The sequence below is a fragment of the Tiliqua scincoides genome, chromosome 6 (assembly GCF_035046505.1).
Source record: "Tiliqua scincoides isolate rTilSci1 chromosome 6, rTilSci1.hap2, whole genome shotgun sequence".
NCBI classification, from domain to species: Eukaryota; Metazoa; Chordata; class Lepidosauria; order Squamata; family Scincidae; genus Tiliqua; species Tiliqua scincoides.
The window spans coordinates 31,532,971-31,541,720 of NC_089826.1; the positions used below are offsets into that span (position 1 = coordinate 31,532,971).

Sequence of the window (8,750 nt, forward strand, 5' to 3'; positions counted from 1 at the left end):
CATCATGGGTCACAAGCCATGATGTGTATGTGCAACCTCTTGATTTTAGAAATGGGTTATGTCGGAATGCCAGATGCGAGGGAGGGCACCTTGCTGTCTTGTGTGCTCCCTGGGGCATTTGGTGGGCCACAGGAAGCTGGACTAGATGGGCCTATGGCCTGATCCAGCGGGGCTGTTTTTATGTTCTTAAGATGCAAAATATAATGCTGCAATGACAGTGAAGAACAATTCAAGAATGTTGTGGGCAATACAAAATATGCATTTGTTGTTCTTTCTGTGCATTAAGTGTTGAACATTTAAACTTACCTGAGAGTAAGTCTTACTGAACTCCATTGGGTTAACTTCTGAGTAAACATGCATAAGATTGTACTGCAAGTCTCAAAGTGGGATAAAATTGGTTTGGTTATCTAGTCTAACCATGCACTGAATATCAATTTTAGCTTCAGGTGGGCCCTCAGGATCTGCAGGGGCACTATTCCCTGAACCTGTCTGAATACTTGAAATGCTCCAAAACGCAACCAGAACAATGATCTGGAACTAGTGGATGATAAAACCCACAGATTCCAAAATCAAGGGTAATGCAGGCCACCTGTCTTTCCAATACGCTGAATGACCATTTCTTCAGTCAAGATTGTAGGTGATTTCCAGTGTTTAATATAAGTGATTTTGGCAGCTCTTCGAAGAGTTGAGACCAAAGTCTCAACTATAACATCACCAGTAAGAGAATGTTCTTGCCAAAAAATTTAACAACTTGTTAGAAAGAAATGAAACCCACAACAACCACAACTAAGAAATTAATTTTTTCTTGCATTTTTTAATTGAAATGCAGATAGTAACAATGGTAAAGTCACAAATAAACTTGTTTTTGTCATGCCCCCATTGCTTTGAGGAATTTAAATAGTGTTTTGTTTTTGTTTTTTAAGTTTAGTCCAACCCAAGGCAACACCAGGATTTCATAAATTTCAAGCAGGTCTAAAAGGTGCTCATTCCATCTTTTCTTTTGAAGGTGATCCCCAAAAGTCCCACAGACAATTCCTTCTATTGTTGACGATAATTTGAAAAAGTGTAGCACTAGAAGCATATTGGATGTTCTATAGAACATTCTTGCTTTGAGGTCTTACACGCTGCTTTCAAAAAAAGAGGAAAATTTTACATTGTGTAATGCAGATAGATTGAAGAACAGCTATAGCTGATATTTTGTACATTCTAAATGTTCACCAAAAGAAGTCCTGACTGTTCCCCAAGGGCACATTTGTATAGAGCATACAGCACTGTTAATAACTCCTTAATAACTAATAACTGACTGCAGAAGCATGTTTTCAGCCACTTGTGATCTGAAGACCTTGCGTATTTGCAAGCATTAAATTGGAACAGCTATCCTCATCTGACTGGATGCTCCTGTTGTCCAAGTGCAACAAAATCTTGCATGCGGTTGAATGCAAAGAAGATAGAAAGCTCAGTATCACAATTCCACCACATATGGCAAAAATGGATTTGCACGTGTGGAACTTATGTTCCACATGTCTAATGGACCCAAATGATTGGCCTTTGGCACGTAGTTGAAAAAACATACCAATCTAAATAACTCCAGAGAACGAGACTAGTAAAATTATACATTAGGCATATTTTTAGAAAAGCGAACTTAAGCAGCATGGAGGAAGAAAAATCCCAGACATGGGCTTAGCTGTGGTTTATGTTAGCATATAATTTATAAAAGTTAGTAATAAACATGCCTGATTCAGATTGGCAAAAATTAGGCAGGGAAACACTACAATGAACTGAACCATTTTTTATTTTTTTATTTTTTAAAGACAAGTAGACGTGGATTGGCTGGCCTTATACCTCAGGCCTGCTGTTTGTTCTCTCATCCTACCAGAAAAATAGTTATATAATTCAAACCAAAATGTTTAAAGCAGATTTTTAAAAAAATGCATTTTGAATAGAGATTTTCAGTCCAGATATTAAACTGGAAGCTGGTGGAAAACTGGAATTTTTTTAATTTAAAAAAATTAAATGTGATTACATATTTGTGTTCAGGTAGGAAACAAATCAAAGATGTTTACTCAGACACAATGATAAATTTGCTATGAAACAGTCGCACATATTAGAAATTTGTTTTCACGAATTAGTACTGGATATGCATGTGCTACTGCTACACTTTACACACTATTTATTTCTTAAATGCACAAGTAAGGCCCAAGGCATAAAAACGGAGAGTTGGGCTCCGATCCTATTGGGACCTTTGCTCTGCCAGAACTCATGTTCCAGCACTGCGAGATCCTTTATGGCAGCATGAAAGCTGAGCAGCTGTAGCATGCTGCTAGGTTGTTGCTACAAACAGCAAGTGGGGTGGCATGCACACTAGTGGTTTGGGGAGGTTCTGGAGGTGATGGTAAGGTGGTGGTGGGGTGGGCAAGGCAGGGTGGGGAAGGGAAGGTTTGTGGGCCTTCCAAGGCATGGCGAGGACAAGGGGCAGGAAGCAGGCTAGGAGGAGGATCTTGGTGGAGGAAGAATGCACACAATAGGTCTTATTTCTCTGCCTGCCCCACACCCCTTCTCTTCTTGGACTTAACCACCTACGAGTATAAAGCTGGCATGGGTCTGAGGAGACCCATAGGTCATCAGCGAAATACTATGTAGGGGTTAGAACAAATATGTTTACTTACCTCTGGCAGGCCTCCTGAACAGCCCCACCCACCCACCAATGGATGCGTCACACATTCCACCACCTTGGTTGCCTTGGGCACCAAGGATGCCGGATAGGATTAGGCAGTTAGGCTATCCTTCTAGAGGTGCATCTTCTAGGACCCAAGTAAGTAAGGTTCTAATTATTTGAAACACAAAGATGCCAAAATACTTAATCTTTACATTAACATCCCTTGGCTTCGCCATGTCCCAACCATGGTCTGAAACCTAGTAAGTCCAAAGATTATGCAGCCTGGATCATGAGAAAAGAGCATAAAGTGGGCCCTTAGTGTCTGTGGGGGATCTGATATGAATTCCATGGATAATTAAATGGGGGGGGCAACCAGATCTGCCTTTCCAAAGTGACTTCCCTGCATTTCAGAACACCTCTGGAAACAACTGGATTTATATTCAACCAATCTTCCCCCCAAATGGAGACAGGTCTTTAAATAGGTGAGAAATCAGAGTCAAGATCTGGTGGAATTGGATTAGATGGGGACAATCCTTGGCATGCTGGAAACTATTAATGGGATTAAGAAGCTTTTAAGCTTTCAGATTTAGTGCCCAAGAAATTGTGGGCCATCTCCCATCTTAACTAACTAACTAACTAACTAACTAACTAACTAACTAACTAACTAACTAACTAACTAACTAACTAACTAACTAACTAACTAACTAACTAACTAACTAACTAACTAACTAACTAACTAACTAACTAACTAACTTTCCTGCACTGAGGTAAGGGCAATGCAACTCTGAGATCAGGGAACAAACATTGCCTTACCTTGAGGTGACTTCCATGACTGCCCCCCAGCTGCAGGATGCCCCACTGACACAGGTATGCCAGTGCTGGAAAGTTGCTTAGGATTGTGCCCTAAATAACCTAAGAGCCCAATCCTGAGCTGCCCAGTGCGCAGGCCTGCCGTGGAGCCAAAAATTGCTGCTGCTGCATCCTGACTGAGGGAGGCAGCCACCAACGCTCCCATTCCTTCCTCAGGGGAAGGGGACATTCATCTCCTTCCCCTGGGTAAGGAAAGTAGTCGCGCAATAGGACTAAATTCTGTGGCAGCTGTTTAGCCAGCACAGAATCAACGTGCCTCATGTCAGGCCATGAGGCCTGACACAGGGCTCTGGATCCAGCAGATCTGAGCTCCACCAGTACTGCCCCACTCTGTTCCCTTGCCGTGCCTTTCCCCCACCTTCCGTTTACCCCAGAACACCTCAGTCCTGCCTCCACCTGCCCCCTCTTACCTCTCCACCCCCCGTGCTTTGCACTGGCTCTGGGCTAGCTCCAGCACTGGGCCTGCAGTAAGGCTTGCATGTGCTGGCGGTGAGCTGGTGCATGAAGATCAGAATTGGGCCCGATCTTTCCTATGAATACAGGGCCTGCACCCTAGCCAGGTGCAATGTATTTCCTCAGCTGTGCCATATGGAAGATTTAATAAGACCCCATATAATGAAAGATGTTGAAGATGTGAGCTGGGTATGGTAGCATCTCTTTCTCACATGATTTTGCATTGCATGCTCCATCTAATGGCATATAAGATATATTTAGCCCCCTATCTGAACAAGTGGGCAAACTGTTTGAATGATATTCAGTTGAAGAATTTGTTGTCATCTGAGGATCCAACTATAACTGAGAATATGGGGACTTTTTTAAAGTATCTCCTGAAACAGCCAATAGCCTTCGGGAAACAGGTTGTACCTTCTAATATTCTGGAAATTAGTATTACTCCAAGTCTGTTGACTGCCTGTTTCTGTACTTCTGTGTGTAATATGCCAATGACGTTCTGACGGCCTGACAACTAACTAACCTAAAAGCTCTACCCAGCAAGTAATTAGCAAATCATTAGCAGTCACCAACATGCAACACAGATACAAACATTTATGTAATATTTTCTACAGTTATTTGTGGATTCTGAGTGTTTCTCCCCCTTTAACCTTCCCAGCCTATTGATTCTGACTGAAGGACCTACATTTTGATGGCATTTTTTATTTGCTGCTTTCAGGAAAGCAGATTGATAGCAAAGGTTTAGGGCAGTGGTATTCAAACTGGGGCGTTGCGACACCCCAGCCTATGGGTCCTGGCCTCTGCCCCCTTAAGGGGCGGGGGCAGCCAGGAGACAGGTGGAAGACAGCTCAGGGAGGCTGCAGGGGCTTGGGTGCACTTGCCCAAGCCTCTTGCAGCCTCCTGGGGGTGCGGGGAGCCCTGCTCAACCTTCGGCAGGCCTCCGCAGGTCAGGAAAAGGGAAAGTGGAGCGATTGTGCCCTGCTTCGCAAAACCGGAAGCCAAGCATGATCGCTCCGCTTTCCCTTCTGACGGGGCTGCAGGGACTGGGGTGCACCCTCCAGTCCCTGCAGCAGCCGTCCCTGTGCCCTGCGCCCCAGGTCAGGGAAAAGGAAGTGCTCCGCTTCTGCTTGCGGAGGCAGAGCAGATCACTCCACTCTCCCTTTCCCTGACCTGGGGCACCCTGCAGGCACTCGCGCAGGGCTCCCCGCACACAGGGATGGATGCTGCAGGGACTGGAGGGTGTACCCCAGTCCCTGCAGCCCCCTGAGCGACACGATCCTGGGGATCGCATCGCTGCCTTCCCCCTGCCCCTGCTGCCTCCCTCCCCCTGCCCCTGCAAAGACTTACTGCAGGTTTCAAACTCCCGGAGAGTTTGAAAACTGCAGGTCTAGGGACATTGTGGGATTTATCATCACCTCTTCCCTTAGAGAGTTTGGAGTACACTCTGTACCAGCAATCTTCCTGACAGCCTTTACTGTTTTCCTTCCTGGAGCTGATCTGATATTTTAAAAGCTGGCTCTAATCAAAGTTTCCACTTCAAGTTTAAAATAGATAGCTTTATAAACTCAAGGAAGCTGAAGCTGCCAAGAGTCACTTGCCATCTTTCCTGAGCTGGATGTATTTGAGCATCTTCGCTTCTTAGTAGACTCATGCCCATTCATTCAGCTGTTGACCCTTTTTGATGTTGTTATTTAAAGCTATGGGGTATTTTCAAACACAATGAGAGAAACAAAACATGTGGACTGCATTCTTGCAATGATGCCATTATTTGATGGTATGCACATGGGAAAGTGCTTGTGTTCCTTTCTATCCTGTGGTTTGACCAAGAGATAAACATGTCAGTACAAACCCAAAGCTTATTTTAGGTGAGGGCTCAGCCATTGAACCTGTTTCCAGTGCCAGGGTTCTACCACAAAGCCCATATGAAATCCCAGAGCTCAACTCCAGAGCACGTGTGATGCAGTTGTGAAGATCAGAGCTTCTTTCTTTCATCAGAAAGAACTTTCAGGGGAAGTGCTAGTATTCACTGCCACTTTGGTGAAAAGGGGGGAGCTGTTCTTGGTAAAGGGGGTTTTTGCATTATGTTCTCAGAAAAAGGACACAGCAATGAAGGCCTGAACTCTAAGCTGTTTCATTCATTCTCAAATTCTGTTATAGCTTTTGGGGGGCTTCCTTTCTCTTTTTTCTTTCCTCTTCTCTTCATACTCCAGCTCGTCATCTGCTGAGAAACTTCTGAGGAACAAACAGAAAAAGGCTCAAATTCTCACCAGTGGGCCGCCACCCAATTTTTGGTGGGCTGTAAAAACTGACAAGCTGATAGCTGACGGAAAACTTATTAAGTTCGATGGAAACAGAAACTGAACAGCACATGTGTGTTTACTCATGAGTAGATGATCATGCCTCAATCCACTTCAAAGGCGAACACAATGTCACCAGAAATGTCCTGATATGATGAACACAGGCCCCATCAAACTCTTGAAAAGGAACTCCCTCCACCTAAGATGCCAAGGAAAATGTATTGAGCCCTATGGAAAGTGAACCACACATGAACATTTTCCTGCACATAGGCAAACATGCCTTGGCTCGTATCGGAGGCCCAGTGAAGGGGAATGCAAGGGCGCCAGAATGGTCCCAATCTGATTAGCGTGGAGCTGAACAAATGCTCCAGAAGTTGGTCCCTGCCACCACCATAGTAGAAAAGGATAAAAGCAGAGGCTTAAGTGGCTGGTAAAGTGCAACTTTTTTTTAAAGCCTTGTAAATCTAGGTGGGTCCTGATAGCATGTCATTTTAAAAAGTGGGTCCCAGTGCTAAAACATTTGGGAACCACTCCTATAAAAACATAGTAGGGATGTTTAAGGACTTTATGCAAGGAGCAAATGAGTTGTGCCTTCCACATTAAGAAGTCAACAATTTGGCTGGCACCATACTCTATGGTTTACACAGGATTTGTTGGGTATGCTCTTCGGTGCCCTGGTCACATGGAAACCTAATAAAAATGCAAGATGTGAGCATGAACCTTGAAGAAACTTCAAGGTGTCTTCTCTATTTTAGAGGATATTTTGTAGCTATTTTTCCTACTCTTTACAATGCAATCAAGACTGACTTAAATGTGTATATTTTTTAAAGAGAAAATTGCATTCACATCTGGCTGATGGAGCTCTCATATGGAATTGGAAGCAATTCTTCTCTACATGAGGCCAAGATGAACATCCTGCTTTCTCTTTGATTTATGGTTCTGTTTAGGAAACCTCTGAGCTTTATCATCACAAACCCAGAAATAAAAAAGAATACAAGAAAACAAGCAAATAGGGGGTGAAAGATCAACATAAGGCAGCATTCCTTGAGCTATTGTAGAAGACCAACGTGGTGCACCCATACTCATGTTGATTCCGAAGTAAATTCCATTGTGCTCAATGAGGTTTATTCCCAGGACACTGTACAGGACTGCAGTCTTTGTCCCAAACATTGATGTTACCTGGAAACATGTGTGACAAACTACGATGAGCCATTTTTCTTTCAGAACTTACTTATATCTACTTTGAAACTTACTACAGGTTGGGCATCTCTTATCCAAAGTGCTTGGGACCAGAAGCATTTTGGATTCCTGATTTTTCCATATTTTGGAATAGTTGCATATCCCCAATTAGGCCCCATCCCCAAGATATCTCTGTCTAATCATGAAATTCATTTATTTTCATATACGCTTTTAGACACAGAGCCTGAAAGTAATTTTATACAATGTTTTAAATAATTTTGTGCAACCTGTCACATGAGGTCAGGTGTGGAATTTTTTCACCTGTGGTGTCATGTCAGTGCTTAAAAAAATTATGGTTTTTCAAATACTTTGGATTTCAGAATTCTGGACACAGGATGCCCAACTTGTATAATTCACTTAAAGATTAGCTCATTTCATCTCAGACTCTCAGTGTGTGTTGCACTTGTGTGTTGAAACAAGTGTATAAAAACTTTAAAACTGGTATTACATCCCAGAGAAGTATAAAAGGTATACTAGAGTGCTAACGTATTCATGTTTATTCAGAAGTCCCATGCATTTAATGGTTGGCAACCTTCAGTCTTGAAAGATTATGGTATAAGCCTTCAGCACCTGGTATTTCCAGGCGGTCTCTCATCCAAGTACTAACCGGGCCTGACCCTGCTTAGCTTCCGAGATCAGATGAGATCAGGCATGTGCAGGGTAACAGTTGCATGCATTTAATAGGACTTACAGATACATTGTAGGATTGTAGTCATAATGTAACATACTGTCTCTCAGGCAGTCCTTGAGAAAGATGGTGACCTATACATAAACATATGCCCCTAAGCAGTTTGCCTCATGTTGATCCTGATTTTTTTTTTTTTTGTTATGGTCTTTTGAAAATAAATACCTGTATAAATAAATAAAAACATTTTAAAGGCAGCACTTGAGAGCTCCTGCTGACTCCACTGTTCTATAAGAGAAGTTTTCTTTCCCCTGGTTATAATTCTGATTATGCAGTGTGAAATACAGCTGCCTGTGCACATGATCACCTAATGGACAGTGCCCGTGACATCATCCACAATACATAACTTGACTTCCTTCAAGCATATGCTATTTTCTGTCCATTTGCTTATATTATTTCTTGTCTAGATAAGCCCTGTGGGGAAAGAAGTAGTAGAGCATACTGAGGTGTTGATTTATTTCTGTTGTTTTAGGGTAAGTGAGGCTGCAATCCCATACACCACTTACCTGGGAATAAGTCTCATGGGCTACTTCTGAGTAGGCATGCATAGGAT

The 8,750-nt window shown here is 43.0% G+C and overlaps 1 pseudogene; it reads right to left on the reverse strand.

Moving 5' to 3' along the window:
* Window positions 1–8,070: 8,070 nt before the first annotated feature.
* Window positions 8,071–8,187, reverse strand: LOC136656199 (5S ribosomal RNA; annotated as a pseudogene).
* Window positions 8,188–8,750: the final 563 nt, after the last annotated feature.